The 18,657-nt window shown below is 40.0% G+C and overlaps 1 protein-coding gene across 3 annotated transcripts in view; it reads right to left on the reverse strand.

The window, feature by feature from the left end:
* Positions 1–18,301, reverse strand: part of LOC146374220 (SPRY domain-containing SOCS box protein 4-like) — a 51,010-nt gene extending 32,709 nt beyond the window's left edge. For 2 of the 3 annotated variants that reach the window (XM_084950259.1, XM_084950256.1), the window contains exon 1: positions 17,920–18,301. The gene's annotated coding sequence lies outside the window, so the exon portion shown is untranslated. The remainder of the gene's footprint in view (positions 1–17,919) is intronic. The other variant, XM_084950258.1, reaches the window with a different exon arrangement.
* Between the last annotated feature and the right edge of the window lie 356 nt (positions 18,302–18,657).

Below are 18,657 nucleotides of genomic sequence, written 5' to 3' on the forward strand. Positions count from 1 at the left end.
CTATTTGAGTGATCAACAGGGGCCAGAATGTGCCAAGAGACGCAGCAATGCGCCAGCAAAGACATTGAAGAGGAGGACTGCAAGCTAGACGCTGATGTAAACAAAGCAGAATCTGAGATGTTCGAAATGGCAAATGTTTAATGAGGAAGAAAATAGAACCAGTCCCTTTGTTAGGCACCGGGAAGGAACAGCAACAGTGACAGGGAAGGTACACAACTTCAGTTTTATTAATCAGTGTATAAAATGGCTTATGGTTTGTCCACAAAAGGCACAAAAGTATTTTGTTGATGACATTCGACAAAAGAAAAGTGGGATGACTTCTCATTCTACAGACTGAAATCAGACCATTTTCAGTCTTACACATTAGATCTTGGTAGTGGGGACAGAAGTTGTAAATTCTCCAGCACGTCCTGCACCTGCCTCGTTGCTCAAAACATCTTTGACGCATCCTACTCAGAAAATCCTTTCAAATACAGAGGAGCAGCAGCTCTCAAATGACTGACATCCTCACCCCATCGTCAAGGGTGAGCCGAGACAACCTTTGGAAGAAGCTCATTTCTGCTTGTATCCTTGATCTTTTTCAGTCACTACTCACACCTCGTTGCCATGGGTGAATGGAGGAACTTACACACTCGGCTACCTCTTCGCCTCAATAGACCAGTACACATCCACTGTGCTCTGCCGATCCATCTACTCTCCACCACTCATAAACAAGACCCAGAGGTGCTTGAACTCCTTCACTCGAGGCAGATCAGAGCAGTCAGTGCACCCTTTTCCTGCTGACAACGATGTTTCTGCGGTACCAATTCTCATCCCAGTCACTTCACACTCTCCTGCCAATCACCCCATTTAAAGCTTGAGGTCAACCTTGGCCTTGTCCAATGAAAGCTTCCTAAATATTTCTTCAAGATAAATTTTAACTTTTACAGACTCCTAAATGTCATGAATGTGAGCTGTATTACTGAATCAGTGCAGCTCGGAGGCTGTCTGACTGGCAGGGAGGTGCACTGCTGTGGCTTTAGCACAACATTCCTCCCCATGGTCATGCACACTTCAACTTTGCACTGTTCACTTTCTACTGTGACACAAACAAACTTCCCACGTGTGGGACTAACAAAGGTTTATCTCATCTTATCCCACTTGTCAAGTACTCAATATGCTGGCTCCTCAACCCTTATGAGCACGGCTAGAACAGAGCAGTAATTCTTTCCAATAAGTATTTGAGGGCTTTTATTTATTTAAAAAAAAAAAAAAAAAAAAAAAAAAAAAAAAACCACAGCAACTGTATGAGAAATGTGCAGTTCCTTATAGAGGTCTTAGCTTGTGCATGTAAATGTTGTCACTTACTGTCATCTGAGTCCAGATTTAAGCCTTTCACCAATTATACACATGCATGAATTACAGATGCCATCTTAAGCATTACATGTGAAAAAGAGCGATACCCCCTCCTATGAAGTCTGCTAAGCTACTGAGCTCATTAGAAAACCTGCCCAAGTACACATCTTACTTTGTATGTATTCTTTGTTACTGCTTAACTGTAGACGAATTGATGCAAACACTTAAGATCATTTCTCAGACATTTAACTTAAATACTGTCAGCACTGAGGATGATATTACCATGGCAACTCTAGCGTTGTGTCTTTTTCAGCTAAACTGCACTTATAGGAGAGGGGAAAAAAATGATGGATTTAGCACGGTGGCAACAGAGTGCCCCTCTTCAAAACTGTCAGCCCTCAAGAAAAGCAAGCACATCTAACTGATCCGGGCTCTGACAGTGTGTAGTCTGACCAAACAGCAGGACGGCTCACAGAGCTTACACAGTAGCCGCTTTCCAATGCCCCTCACTCGTCGCCACCTGTTTCCTCCCACTCTGCCTCCACACAGCTCCAGTGACAGGCAGTGAGCTGGTGTGGAAACTCAAGTCAAGGTGATATCAGTGACACAAGCATTCATTGCCATAGCATAACCAGTGAAGGAGCAGCCCGCCCTATCTGAAGGTTTAAGATGATGCACATTTATATTTTCAAATCTGTGTTACTGGAAATGAGGCACAAAAGACTTTTCTTGAAAACGCCATCAAAAACACTTTTCAATCTGGAGTCAAGGTGCCAATATGCTCCGTGATGAGCAGTTGCGCGCGCACACACACACACACACACACACACACACACACACACACACACACTTATATTTACACTGACGTCACAGAGCGATGGGAGAGCTACATAGAGGTGAGAAGGGACCACGGCTTCAACATCCTGTCCAATGTTCGGTGATGGCATATGGACTCTTGGATCTTGTTCTTTCCAGGTCTCAGGCTTTTGGATGCCTCACAGAAGATGAATCATTCTGTGGTCAATAATGGTTTCGGATTGGAGGTCAAGTTTAGGATTAGAAGTGTTTGGCAGCAAAATAATTTGAACCACGCTGCAACATATTAAATAGCACTTGGGGAGCTTCCCTGAAGTTGCACTCTCACTGCTAACAGGAATGCCTCTGTGATGCAGTAGCCACCATGAGGTTCATGGTGATAAAGTTGGACAGGCAGAGGTGCAGTCAAAAAAGGTTAGTGAGCATGGACACTGTGGCTGGCTTAAAATATGCTGGCTGATACAGGTTTGGGTCTAGACCTATTACCGTTCTTACATTCGTGCTTGTAATTGCCTACAAATAAGTGCCAACTTCTTGTCATGGACTGACCCTGAAACTGCACCATTAACCTGAAAACCGCATTACGTGTTTTTTTTTGTTTGGGGTTTTTTTTGGTTTTTTTTACATTGTTGTTTAATACACCTACAGTTAGCCACATCCAAAACCATTATTACGGAACTGCTTTTACATGTATTTGTATATTTTTTCTCTACTAGATCATGGGCATGCAATTATTAGCTGTCAACTACCCAGGTAACTTACAGCTAATGTGTCCTTACTGTCTAATAACTCCTGTGAGAACATCTATACCTACGATTTTATTTAAGTAACTCAACAGATTTGGACCACCTTGGCCTAAACTGTGGCTATTTTTAACCCTTTAAGACCTACCATAGAATCAAGGGCGCCAGAGGTTACTTTATATTTTTACATGCTGTAGAGCCATTTTTGTGAGCATTTCAAGTTGCTATACATCAATACAACTGTTATAGCCCATATTTTAATAATATGTATGCATTAAGTCCATAGTAACTACATAATTGTTAAAAAAAAAAAAAAAAAAAAAAGTGCAATAAACTACAAAAAAATTGAAAATCGTTTTTGGTTTTTTTACATATATTTCTACTTGGAGAGATTTAAGAGGTTTATCCCTCAAAACTTTAAATACAAAAAAAGTTGCAAAAAATAGTTTATAACAGGAAATTTATTTTGAGTGTCTTCATAGTTTTATTTGAGATACACCAATTTTTATATACTGCAGGAAAAACGAAAAACAATCCTATGATGCAAATTTGCAAAGAAAACAGCATGTGCATCAAAATAAACTATTTTAAGCAGTGCAATTTGAGTTCTAAGCATCCCAGCAACTATTCAGAAAAGCATAAAGTCAAACATGACTTATAAAAACACCAGTATAGGCTTTCAAGGCCTACAAGTAAAAAACTACATTTTCCGCAAAAATAACGTCACTTGCGGTTTCGGGCAGGTAATGGCGGACATGCAATCATTCGCGCTGATGTCCGTTTCAATGTGGGAAGTGTTACAAACAGCTGATCGGATCGGCAAAGCGTGTTTCTGGAATATTATGTTTTTGTTCCTGCAAGCGCTTTTTATGCAATATTTGCAAAGCTATATGTGGAAGGAAACCATGACCTAGGACAAGCTGATGGCATAAGATGTAAGTACAACTCCTCTGGTTTCATATGCAAAAAAAAAAAAAAAAAAAAAAAAATTATTGCGCTAGCTTACGCGGATTTAAAAATAGTTACACAAAACGGAGCGTGCCCGCTCCGACCGGCTTTAAAGGGTTAAATGGGTGTAACCACTTTTGTGTTCTAGTTCTGTTCTTTTAAATGTTCACTTCCTAAAGAACACACTAACCTCGTACAAGACCATTAACCACTGACTGCACTGGCATCTTTAACTAGGTGCATGAGTGTTGAGCACCTGTCGCCTTGCCAGTGCAACTCTGCTTCAGTCTTTTATCATCTACTAATAATTAACAGGACAATCGGTTTGAGGCAACTTAGGAATAATTCAAATGTAGTTTCCAAACACTAGGGAAAGCAATTAAGCATTCTCCAAAACAGGAAAGATGAGGCCAGGAGACATCTCCCATCAGTGAGGAAAGTGGTGATTATGAAGAAGTGCAGCTTTTAATGATGGTTAGAGGGAAGAGGCAGTGAACCATTTATCAGTAGAAGGCCCTTGGGACACTACAGCCCACGATAGTTTCCAGCTCTGTGTTTCAATTCAAAAACACTTTCATAACCAATCACTTCTACTGTCTGAGCAGCTCATGGGCCAAGACCAAAATAGTGGCCAGTAAAGATAAGCTTTATCTTTAGTGTACAAGTTAATGTCTGGTATGAGGATAAACAACCCTGTTAGCTGCTTTGAGGTGCTGAACCACCACCTCCTTGTATGTACCAGACAGATGAGAAACAAATAAACCCAGTGATAAAGCAAGAACATTCGAATATAAAAATTACAACAACCAACATGACTGGCACCACGAGTTCCTTTCTACAATTGACCTGATTGCAGTTCCAGGGATTTTTTTTTTTTTTTTTTTTTTTTTTGTTATTACCACGTTGTAACCAATAAATATGAGAAACTTCATAAAGGTTGTGACACCCGTCTATAAATTTACTGAACTGGAACCAACTATATTTAAAAAGGTCATGCATCTGTTTAATCACACTTAAATTCAATTCTAAATTTCCTGCAGGTTTTGTTCATTTGATAAACCAAAATGACTTGAGCTGAGTAAATTAAACGCCACTTTAAAAAAAAAAAAAAGAAAAAGAAATTTAAAAAAAAAAAAAAAAAAAGAGCAATGTCATTATAAATGTTTTTAATCCCAGTGCAAATGATTATCTTTTGGCCAGAGGCTGAATCCTTTGTCACAATTCTCATCTTCTTAGGTGTGCTATATTATGGCTGGGCAACAAACATACCAACTCTATGCCACATCCATCGCCAGTGCTTTTATTAGGAAGGTTGTTTTTTTTTTCCTGAGCGATTGATTTTGCTAATTTAGTGGCGAGTCTCCTCACGGTAAATAATTTACTTGTACGTAGTACCACGCAGGGGTGCATTATATCTTTCTGTAGCATTCAACTAGAACTGCTCTGGGGAAGTTTCCCCATCATGTACAGCGTTGGGCAAACGTCAAGACTCACTCTTCAGTTCTTTATAATTTACTAGGAAATTGGGAAATACGTGAGGCAATTTCTTGAAACTAGAAATTCAAACTGAAATCCAGGAAAACACTGGACACACTTTTTTTTTTAAATAAAAAATAAAATAAAAAATTAGAACAATGCTGGTTCATGCAACTGTATTCAGCTACCACCCGCGTTTATTTCCTGTGCATCTGGTAATTTGGCACAAAACTTTTTATTTTTTTTAAATTTCTGATCAAACAGAGTTGGTAAGTTCAGCTGCCACAGTTTCTAATTGCTGGTAAAGTTTCAAAACATCAATCTAAGAATTTATGACAGACACAGAAAGTTTTACTTACAATCGGGCAGGCTGGATAACACCTCCTGCCTTGCTCTCACACTAACATTATTCTTTTATTATTAGACACAGTCATAGCGCCACTACTTTGGTCCCCCACTTGTCCAGTCTCCTCAAACTTTTTTAAGAAACCACTGCACACCATGCTGAGATATGTTAAGGTTTTGGCCAATAAATCTTTCAGAATCACCTTGTTGATTCAAATCAACAAGGTTTACTGCTCGATTCATAGATTTGGTGGGTAGCTTACCAAACAAAAGAAACATACTTCTGAAAATGATCAGGTACATTGACTGGACTCAAAGTGAGTGAAAAAACAGCCAATATCCCAAGAAAAACTCTGAGACTTCTTCAGAAAGCTTGGGGAATGATTGCTCAAGACCACTTTTATTCATTCATTTTAGAATTTAAAGATAAGTCATCTTGTGAGTCATGTTCAGATTCCTCCTGCTACAAGAGGGAAACCCCCCCCCCAAAAAAAAAAACAAAAAAAAAAAAAACAACACAACACGACATTTTAATAGCATAACGAGCTGTGCTCAAAAATGACTTGACAAGCTCTGCATGTAGGCCATGGGATGGTCGTGACAACATTGAGCTTAACTGGAAGGCATGTTAGCAGATCAAAAGTGCCATGTCACTTTGAGCAGTTAAATAAGCTCAATCTTCTATAGTTGAGAGCTTGTGGCCTCATCTACCCTGAAGAAAATAAGTCATTAGCTACAGTCAAACACGGACTGAATTTACTTGGATAATTAATGGGTTTTTTGCTCAAGGACTTGACTGACATCCAATTAAAAATGCAAAACAATATTTGGAAGAAAGGGGAAGAAGGAAAAAAAGACACTGGTGTGAAAACTGTCTTCTCCTGTTTGTGTCACTTTCATCTAAGCAATTTCCTCCCCCAGTGTCCCAGAAACACTCAGCCTCAAAGACATTCGTCTGTCCCAAACTCAAGAGAACTCACTACAAAACAAAGCTTTACAATTACCTTCTCTGAACATGTAGATAAACAATAGTGCAATAAATCTACGGGCTAAATTTTCAAACAAAGATTGGCATTTGCCACCTTTAAAATATATTCCTCTCTTCATTTAAACAGGACACCTGACCTACTAAACCGCAAACTACTCAAGAAAAAAAAAATGTAGAGAAAGTGGAAAGATTAATAGGGTTCTTTAGATGGACCAACTGCTGTGAACAAAGGATGCTGACATCTTGCAGAACAATACAGCAGGTTACAAAGATGTTGAACATCAGTAGAACAACAGGATCCCTAGGGCATAGATGTAGGAGCACAGCTCAATTATTCATGTCAGTGAACTACAGCTAAACAATGGTTAGGCTCTCGGGACGGTTGCAAATACAGGTGGAGGCATGTGTATGTGCAAGACCCATCAACAAAATAAGATGAGAAACCACCTTTTGGTGTGAGAGTTAAAATTCCTGGATAAAAATAGACCTTTGGGAGCTCAAACTCTGTAAGCACTGCTGATGGCATATCTTTGAAGCAATAAGTCCATGTTGCCTTCTTACGACAGATGTATACACTTATTACCCTGTTTTGTTTTGTTTTTTTAAAGACATTTGATTAACAAAAGTGCATTTTAAGCTTAAATAAATTAAAAGTGATTTTCCCTTTCACATGTAGGAAAACTCCTAGTAAACCATATTTTAAAAAAAAAACAAAAAAACAACAACAACAAAAAACAAACCACTCACTTCTGACTCCAAACTTCCGAAACCGAGACGGTCAAAAAGCTAAAGCTGAATTCTCCAAAGAGGACTTCAAACTAAATGGTGATGTCATTTTGTGAACATCCCAAAGCATGTGGTTGGAGAAGGTTTTACCTTTGTATGCCAGCAGTGGATTTTAAATGCAGACTTTCAGACTTGGTTAAACCGCTTGAATTAAAACAAGGCATTGCAGCACCCATTTAAAATCTATTTAAATACATAGTGCCCCATTTTCAGAGGCTCAAAACTAATGCAACAACTGCAGTTTCGAGCAGTTTCATGGCTCGTTCTCTCATTATTCCATAACAAAAAGCTTCAATAAGAAAAGTTTTTCACTTTTAGTCTTTAATGATGTCCAAAGACTTTTGGATGCAAGTTAATGAGTCCATTATTAGAATGAAAAACTAAAATAAACCTATCAGAGAAATGTAGCAAAAACTTAAGGAGTAGCCAAATCAGCAATGTGGTACATTCTTAAGAATGAATGCTTTGACCAACACAGCCACTACCATTACAAATTTTAAAGCCGTAAGCATCATCTTGCTATCTGGTCTGAGTGATGACGTGGTGAATCCTGCTTCCGGGTCCAAACTACTCTGCGTTTAATAAGGCTTTTGTGTTTTTACATGTTTTAATGCTTTGTATGTTGTTTAATCTCAACAAGCCCCTGAAAACAGTCAGTGATCACTGTCGGCCTCTCTCGGTTTTTATTACCGCTAATCATTTTAAAGCTCAGCTTTTAAAACCTTACGATGTAACTACAGCTCAGCCCATGCAGCAGTATATTGATAACTAACCTCGTATTGTGGATGGATTATCTCAGTTGTTCTCCCGACTGAAGTTCAGTCTGTTTACAGCATCCTGCCATGCGATTGCATTTGTCCCGAACCTTCGGGAACCCTCATGTTAACTTTAATTGAGTGGAAAAAAGTTAGTGTTTATCCTCCACCTTCACCGTTTATATTATGCTAACATAGCTGTGTCGCTAGCGATCATGTAGCACATCATTATATACCAGCTAGCCAAATTTCAGTAAACCTACAAATGTCCCTGCTGTTACTTTCCTGTCTTCATTTATGTCGGAAGTGATAGCAGAGCTGTACGTCTTAATTTGTTTTATAAATCCCTCAGTCAGAACATGGTATATTATATTTAGATGCAAACTAGCAAGCTAACTTCCTGCTAACTTCTAACTCTGTTAAATTTCATAAAATCGGTTTTCGTGGATGCCTAGATGTTAAACTTAATTGTTACACCTGGTAGAGCAACAACACTGATCATTTTATTACAGACGGAAGGATTTAGACAGTTTTTAACTCTCAGCGATGCCGCAGTGATCGTTGGACTTAGGGACCTGCAGCAGAGTTTGGGCCCAGGCACGGCTAATGACATCAGACTTAAAGACCGGATATCAATGCTAAAGCGACATCAGTTGTTTACATTCTCTAGCAGCCCAAACATGTCTGAGAGCAAGAGCTGCCTATCACTCAATGACTATAAAGAGAGCTAAATTCAGTATTATGAAAGTGGACCGGTTACAAGTGATTGGATGTCTTTCAAAGCACAACCCTTTGCAAAACAGGTAAGAAAATTATTCCCCGTAAAAAATAGAAACACACTAATGAATAAAACCAAGCTATGAAGCCAAGCAAAGATGATATACTAGCAACCTGAGACCAAAAAGTAAGCAAATGAATCAACCAAGCATTGCCGGAAGACTGGGTATCTCCACCTTATATGACAGGACAAGCATGTGGTGGATGTAGTAATAATAATAATAATAATAATAATAATAATGATAATAATAATAGATTGGATTTATATAGCGCTTTTCAAGGCACCCAAAGCACTTTACAATGCCACTATTCATTCACTCTCACATTCACACACTGCTGTAGCCACAGCTGCCCTGGGGCAGACTGACAGAAGCGAGGCTGCCATATCGTGCCATCTGCCCCTCTGGCCAACACCAGTAGGCGGGAGGGTAAAGTGTCTTGCCCAAGGACACAACGACCAGGACAGAGAGCCCGGGGATCGAACCGGTGACCTTCCGGTTACAGATGCGCTCCCCAAACCCCCTGAGCCACAATTGTATAAATTACTGATACAATTACATGGTGGTCCTTGAGGGGTTTAAGGAGCTGGTTAAAATTCTTGAGTGATAATACAACATTCTGGGTAGAAAACTGGAAAAGGATGGAAACTTCCCTTCATATTGTCTGCATTAATACATTTCGTTCCCTGCAAGCTGCAATCAGACAAAATGTTTCATTTTTTAATTTAACTTCCTTGAATTATCGCAATACAATCTTGAAGTCACCTAATAAAGACAATTATTTGCATGGTAAAGAAAAACAATTCACAATATCTAGCCAAGTTAAGAGCACTTTTGAGGGGGCAGGCACATCGTTATTAAGGTCTTAATTCTATTCCTAAAGTTTTTACTGGTTCATATTACTATTCCCTTTTGTTTTATCAGTTTTTTCTGTATTGTTTTTATATTCAAAATATAATATAATATAACATAATATATTCAAATAATATATGACAGCTGGGATAAGCTCCAGCGTCCCCTGCGACCCTGAAAAGGATAAGCGGAAGCGAATGGATGGATGGATATATTCAAATAGCTTTTTAACAGAAATAGCAAGGGTGTAACTGCAGGTTTCTCTCAAGAACAATACTGCCAGATTAGACTTTGGACAAATGATAGTCAAAATAAAATCGTACCTGAATGATAGGAAGAGAAAAGTATGGAGAAGGGGAGAAACAGCTATTGATCTGAAGCACACCACATCATCTGTCAGACAGGGTGGAGACATTTTACGGCATGGACACGTATGGCTGCCAGTGAAACCGGGCCACTAGTGTTTTTGATGACGTGACAACTGATAGAAGCAGCAGAATCAATTCTGAAGTGTACAGGACTATATTCTCTGCTCAGACTTAGACAGATGCTGCAAAATTGATTGGACAGTGCTTCACATTTCAGGTGGATAATGAGCCAAAAACATACTGCAAAAGCAACCCAAGAGTTTCTCAAGGCAAAGAACTGGAATATTCTTCAATGCCCAAGTTAGCCCAATGATCTCAACCCAATAGTGCATGCTCTTCAGTTACTGAAAATACATACAGGAGGCAGGGACGCACAAACAACAACTGCAGGTGGCAAAAGAATAAATAAATATCATTGTCCAAATCACTGACTAGGCACCACTAAAGCAGTAAACAAGGTTAGAAACCATGAGGATTAAAAAGACTTACTTTATTGAGAGGGAAAGTCTGAACCACGTTCATCTGAACTCAGTGGCATGTAGAATGTTTTCCTGTCAGAAACTGACTGTTAACACAATAAGTATTTACATGGATAGTTGGACATAAAGGCCACTATCATGAAATGAGCACAGCTGGTGACCACTCCACAACAATTTATACAGGTTTTGCTACACAATTATCCCATTGCCACAAGATTTACCATAGAATAGCTCCAAATGAAAAAGCCACAAGACTATCGACAAAGTTAAACATTGCATCTAGAGTTGGTTTACTCACACTCTGTTAATCATATGCCTCTGCTTCAGCATATTGACAAAATGCATCCACCACCCTCCTGTTATCCCTTCAATTCTGTTTCAGTAAGCTGACAGCAGGCTGCTGTGTACGTCTGCACTTCTTGTACCAACATACACAAACACACCATTGCATAATACGTTATCCGAGGTGAGATGATTCACTGAGGCTGTGTATGTGGACTCTGGCCTCGTGCTGACCCAGGGGTTTGGGTACACTGTTTTGCATGCAGCAGTTAAAGAGAGACAGCACAGACCGCATATACTGCTACAGACAGGTAAGTGGGGTCAATCAGATAAATATGGTAGTTTTGCATCTCTATATCAATAATGGAATCTTGATTATTTGGAAATCATGCACATATAAAAAGAGATCACAGACAGGAGCACTTTAAATGCAATTCAAATTAAAAACAGGAGGGATGGAATGAGTTGCCAAGTTTGGGGGCGTTTCTGACCCTAAAGCCCATCTCACAGGGCATTTTACAGCCCTCCTACACCACAGTTGGTTCCCCTTTGCCTGCAAAGACAAAGAGCCAAATGGGGCTTGAATGCCTCAGGAGACTGTAGTCGCTGTGTTAGCAACAAAAAAGCTGCAGTCAACTATTGAAAGTGATCCACAGATCAAGACACATGCAGGCAAACTTAAGATCTTACTGCTTAATAGCAAAATAAATACTTTTTTGGAAGTAATCAGCTGCAACTAGTGCTGGGCGATATGACTTATATTTATTTATATATATATATATATATATATATATATATATATATATATTTATATATATATATATATATATATATATATATATATATATATATATATATATATATATATATATATATATATATATATATATATATATATATATATATATATATATATATATATATATATATATATATATATATCTATCGATATCGTGTGGATGATAGAAAAGTGTCTATCGTGCCATTTGTCTTCTATCGTTTCTAACCTAATTTTATAAATTATTACATAAAATATATCATACCCTTTAAAACCGGTCGGAGCAGGCACACTCCGTTTTGCCTAACTATTTTTAAATCCCTGTAGAACTGGAACCACGTAAGCTAGCGCAATATTTTTTTTTTTTTGCATATGAAACCGGAGGACTTGTACTTACATCTTATGTCATTAGCTTGTCCTAGGTCATGGTTTCCTTCCACATATAGCTTTGCAAAAATTGCATAAAAAGCACTTGCAGCAACAAAAACATAATATTCCAGAAACACGCTTTGCTGATCCGATCAGCTGTTCATAATACTTCCTACATTGGAATATGGGTCAGCGCGAAATATCGCATGTCTGCCATTACCCTTCAGGGCCTTATAAGCCTATGCTGGTGTTTTTAAAAGTTATGTTTGACTTTATGCTTTTCTGTATAGTTTCTGGGATGCTTAGAACTCAAATTACACTGTTGGAAATAGTTTATTTTGATGCACATGCTGTTTCTTTGCAGCAAGTTGGGAAAAGAAAAACTATAGCCAGCCAAAGATACAGTCTTTCACACAAGGCCCTTGTGAGAAAACGTCCCAGCGCCATAAACAAACCACAGGAGCCATCTCGCGTTACATTTGTAAAGGCATGATCCCTGTTTATGTAGTTGAGAAGGACAGCTTTCGTGACCTCGTCAAAGTCCATGATCCGAGGTACGCAAGCACTTCAGTAAAGTCGAGTTGCCTCGCTTGTATGACGCATGCCGGGCCAAAGTAGAGAAGGATGTTTGCAGTGTCGTGCATTATGCCTTGACGACTGACCTATGGATGAGCAGAGATACGCAGCCCTACATGAGCGTAACCATCCATTTCATTAACAAAGACTGCACCCTCTGCGCTCGCTGTTTACAGACTGCGTACTTTCCCGATGACCACAGGTCAGGTGGTATATCGTGATATAAAATAATTCATATCGTGATAAATATTTTTTCCATATCGCCCAGCACTAGCTGAAACTAATGAAAGCTTGGCTCATAGACCGTTTCAAGACAGGAAAATAGAGACTACAGGATGATCATGACATCCCCAAAATAAAACCAGTAAACAAATATCCTAAGTAGCTGAACATTTGGGTGCAGCTCTACAAGAGTAATTTTCATTCATAGGAGTTTGTACTTCTATACACACTGTGCCCAGCTTCTGTGCAAAGTACAGAAGCGTGGGTGGAAACTTTCTCCAAGAGGAGCTCTTTACACCACATCCTTCTTAGATGCGAAAGATAAACAGCCCTGGTATTTTGTCTCTCCCTCTACACACTCTGCTGAGAAAATCCTTGGTGTGCCTGAAGGGCTGGGTAAAAAAATAAATAAAAAATACAAACCCTAAATAGCACCAGGTGGCACGCAGTATTCTGATGTTCTAGTCATACATTCAGTGCCTGAAGTAAGAATGCAATGAGCAGGGTTTTCTCAATTGTTTAGCATATTAAAGGAAACCTTTTGCTTAAAAGAAGAAGAGGCTTTGCATCAATACAGTCTATTATCAGTGTCATGATAGAGACTGGGTGGACACTATTATTCAATAGCAGACAAAGGCCACAAACGACCCATCTGAAAGCCTGTGGTAGTCACAGCTGAACCTGGTGGGAAATGTTGCTGCTTTGCATACAGTCCCTGCTGTTCAATCACCCTTATCAGGACAGGGCAACAAAAACAATAGGTGGATTTGTTTCTCCACCCCCAACCAACAAGAGTGGCTAAAGCCTTAGGGCAAATCCATCCAGCATTTGCCCTTTGGACTAAAGCCTCTCTGAAAACTGTTATCCTCCATCAGTAACACTTGTTAAGAAAAAAAAAAAAAATCATTTAAACTGCCTTGAAGAGCAACTAAACATGAGTGGCAGCAATTTAAAAGAGCCGTTCAATTTACTGTGAGCCACTCAAGTAATTAGATCCTATTACAAGAGTGCAAACACAGGGACACTGCCGGCCTTTTAAAATTACCTGCTGTCCCGTAAAGCCCAGGCTGGGCCCTGCTCAGCACTGGCTTGCTCTTAATGGGATTTCACAACATTAACATTCTACTGAGTCAGCATCAGACACACTGACTACAGCCTTGCTCTGCTGAAACAGCCTGGGCTCTGAGTGTACATCTTTACTACCGAGTGCAAGTCTCTGTTAAAGTGAGCGTGGGATGGAGGGATTAACCGGACAGATAAAAGTGGAATTCTGCTGGAATCCCTCCAGCAGGTACTGGAGAGACAGTATTCGATTTTTGTCTATGGAGGGAAAGTGTCTCCTAACAGTTTCAATCCATATTTTTCACTTATTAAAAAATTATGAGCATTGCAAGTGCTGCTTGAAAATTGGGTTACACACCCTTCTGTTGCGTTTTTATTTCAGCACAGTGCTCTTTCCTGACAATGTTTGAATTACTCATTGGAAAGTATCCACATCGGTCATCCCAGGCTCTGTTACGTGTCCCACATTTATATTTTACTTGGGACATCCATACAGATATTCTAACCACCATCAAAGCACATTTTAGCATTCTGTATAAGCTTGTGATAATGACGCCATCTATGATTGCCTGACTAGCACAACTGCTCCCTTACGGCAGAAATTGCGATTGTTTTAAATAATTACAATATTCAAGAAAGTAAACGTTCTAATACTATATGAACATTATATAAAATAAAATTTTAAAAGAATATAACACAAAGAAGACAAAAAAAAAAAAAAAAAAAAGCCTGAGCCTGTGTCCTTGATGGTGATCGAGCACACAGGGTCTTTTAACATTAGACATGAGTTGGACACCGACCATAGAGTCCATCTCACAAAGACAACCACCAGTCTCTGCAAGCCTGCCATCACCACAGGATGTTTACACAAAGGGACTGACTGCCTCAGGGAGACCAGAAAGCTGACGGCTATCCTGTGTATGCTACCATAAGTGGATCATGAGACACTGAGCGATCTGGAGACAAATGCTGGAGTGGGAGACCAATAATCCCTCCACAGCACACTCTCACCTATGAAAACCCTGAGTTAACCAGAAATATACTGGTTAAACTCAAGGTTAACCAGCTGAGTCAAGTCCCTTTTGGCAAAGAGTCACATCACAGAAGATTTCCACTTGTTGGTGCAGACTGACTCAAGCGGATTTAAAGCCCCTTTTCCATTAGTACCTACTCAGATCGACTCACCTTGGATCGCCACAACTCGACTCAGATTGCAACGCGTCTGAGAGTCCCGCAACACTACAACAAAGGTGGACGTCTAGGCAAGAATATACCTGCTGCTCGGTGTGTGAGCTTTTTATCAGACTCAGCGACCACAGCGTTGTTTTTTTGTTGCATTTTCCCTTGTTGCCAGGTTTATATAAAAAAAAAAAAAAAAAAAGTGGTTTTCATGAATAAGTCACTCTCATAATTCATCAAGTGACACCACTGGCATGCAGTCTTAAGACATCACATTTTAGTACCTACTCGGATCGCTTGGAAGCCCGGGCGAGCAGGTACTAACAAAAGAACCAGGTACTGTGACCTAATGGAAAAACCTGAAAACCATAGCGAACCATGCCGAGTTGATCCAAGTAGGTCCAATAGAAAAGGGGATTTATTCTTGCCACATCTGCGAGTCCACTAGGGTACACTTTGATCCCTGTGAAGTAAACGAGTATCCGTAAGCACAAGGGTTTGTCCAAACCACATTTTATGTTAAAAACTTTAAAATAAAAAGGGAGAGCTATACAAGGTGTCTCAATGGTAACATCCTAGCAGCAAAGCGAGTTTGTTTAACAAAAACAAAAAACACAAATGTTAAAAATAGATTTCCTGTCCACATCCTGAACAAAAAAGCAGATTGTCTCATTTTTAGAGACATTGGCAGGACAGGGTTTGTAACAGCCGGAGGAGACAGTAAAGCAGAATTTATGCTCTGTTCAAACTGTATATCAGATAACTGGAGACTCCAACTGCTGCACCAAATGACCTTGCCATTTTTAGGGCTCAGTCTTTCAATGTTTGGATCCACACAAACCTTAGAAAGTTGTCCAAGTGTAACTCATGGTTCAGACTGTAGAAATATCAGAAATGCTACGCCGAAGAATTTATGGTCTTTCTGTTATATGCAGGTTATTGAAAGCAGTAAATAAGAGCCAGAAAGGGTCTACTGCACCACTTCTGCATACGTCACAACAATCTATGGCTTGCATTAGATGTGGATAAATAAATGGCGGTAGTTGGTACCTTGGTGAACAAAAGACACATTCAGTATAGTCTGAAGGTGGAGAATTCATTTATCCATCACAATCTGAGTGGCATAACCTTATGATCAGTTTATCATAAAGATTTTACAAAACTAGTATGTGATGAGCAATTATGTTGCATTCGTGAAACCCATAGCACCAATTGGTGAGATTCCTATATGGGGGAATGCACATCCAAAGACCCCACTCACTAAAAATCAATCCAGATCACTGATCATTAAGTAAGGTCTACTCGCGCAGGTTAAACTATGTCACAGAGGCGGTCTGTTATCACACACATACCCCACAGTCAGTGGGCTCCAATCAGCCATAAAAATCCAGAAGCTGAAGAAACACCAATTCCCTGCTTTTTAAATGCACGAAGCGGCCACTATCTTTTATATGACTGAAGATGACCCATAATATAAACTAAACATAAATCAGAACTCAACTGCTGACTTCTAACGCCATGTTTACATTTATGCATGGTCAAAGGGAGGTGAGCTGACGTCATGATAGCCACAGGGTCGAAATCCAGATGGCTGGAAGTGGAGTGCAGGGGTCATTAGCCCCTCTATTAGGAGAAGATAAGCTTGCCGTTGTACTGTATGGGAAGCTAGTTAACATTCACACCATGTCCAGTGCTGCCTCTGATGGAGCTGTGGAAAGTGCTTGCCTGTTGAAAGATTCTGGCTTTTGTTTATTACACTGTTGACAACTAAAAAACACGATCCAACCACCACAATGGTTTGCCTAGCTGCCACATCAGCCAGCTATGCTCTCCATCTTACCATCTGCTGTGGTCCACCCACACAAATCTCCCATAACACTTGATCTGGACAGTAGCCTGACAATACCCTGGAGGGCAAAGCAGATGGTGTGGTTACAGGCAAGGCGTTTAGCCTTGAATAGCAGGCAGGCTTAAGATTAAATGGCCACTGAATGGAGTCAAACAGCCTAGCTGCTATTGGTTGAAACACACTCTGCTACCTACCTTGTTTGCTCACATGGAAAACAGTCCGTTTCAGAAAAAGAAGTTCACCAACTAGCGAAATTAAACCAATCAGGCAGCACACGTGTGAAAACATCTCAAGACCTCAGGCATTCAGGTGGTGAAAACTGTGCTTAAAAAGTGCCTTTAAGCAGCTTATAAACACAAGGAAAACTAGTTTCATGCATGATCCTTTAAAACGGCAAAGAAATAAAAAAAAATAAAATAAAATAAAAAAAAAATTGTTTGGTGTTGACACATTTTAGTCAACTACAATACAGGTCGATTGACTTAATGCTGCAGCAATGTCATCTTAATGCATCCGGGCACGACTGGCTCCCTACGAAGCCATTTAGATGAGTATACCAAGCCTATATACGCCAGCTGAAGCACCAGTCCTAGCTGCTCAACAAGTTAGCCTTAAACATAACAATGACCGACCTGCTCTCAAAAAGCTTATGCCGAAATACTCAGAAAACACCTTTAAGTTTAGTTATTCTTTGTGTCGTCTGTCATCAAGGAGGGGAGCACTAAAAAAAGACCCGAACATTTAGTGAGTTCGGGAGAACGCTCCCGTCTCCGGGCTGTTCGTGAGAAGAAGGTAACGTCGCTTTCGTGAGCCTCAGAAATCAAACAGGCAAAGTTTGAGTTCGAGGAGTTTTCTGCTTCCCGCAATGCAAAGCGACGAGCGTCCTTTACAGACTCTGTAGTTTCTGACTGTTAGAAAAAGAAAAACTAACTTACCACACACAGACCTCCGGTAAGCGCATCCAAAGCTGGAGGGTTTCGAGAAAGACGACCCGACGAAAAAAAAAAAAAACTAAACCACCTCTCACGACGCCAAGTTTCCTCTTTCCTCAGTGAAAACGACTGCTCGGAATTAATACATAGAATAACATGTAATAGTTACGGTAATGAGTTTACGCTAAAGACAAAACAAAAACCCACACAGACCTAATCCAACACGGTATGCGTCCGTGTTGACGAAGTGAAAGGACGCCTTACGAACAGCGAGCGGCTTTCTTTGTTCCTCCTGCCTGCAGCGGCTGTTCCGCGGATATTATCGCCGTTCATGTGTCCCTGACAGCCGCTGATTGGCTGGAGGGTCGGGATCAAGAAAAGGTGACTAGCGTTAAGCTAGCAGCCCAGCAAAGTGTTTCCGGTCACGACGCCCGAAGAGAAACGCTTCACTTAAAAACGGCATTTTTTTTAAAGCGAATTTGTGTCCAGTCTACAGGCATGGAGTTATAAGAACACGCACTGAACGACGTCGTGGAGTGTTTTTGTGAGCTTTTGTTGCCAAATGCTATTTTTTCCCTGAAGGTGTCTACATGTGTGCTTTTATTTTGTGTGTCGGCTTCTCCGCACTTCCTGTTACACTCTCGCTTTTAGAGCTGAGGCAGGGTGGAGACCACTTCATGCCTTACATAGTTTTACGCTGAGCTTAATCACAATGGCTCAGTGCCTTTGCAGTGTATTAAC

Source organism: Perissodus microlepis, chromosome 14 (genome assembly GCF_051167445.1).
Source record: "Perissodus microlepis isolate ML-2025 ecotype Zambia chromosome 14, ASM5116744v1, whole genome shotgun sequence".
Taxonomy (NCBI): domain Eukaryota; kingdom Metazoa; phylum Chordata; class Actinopteri; order Cichliformes; family Cichlidae; genus Perissodus; species Perissodus microlepis.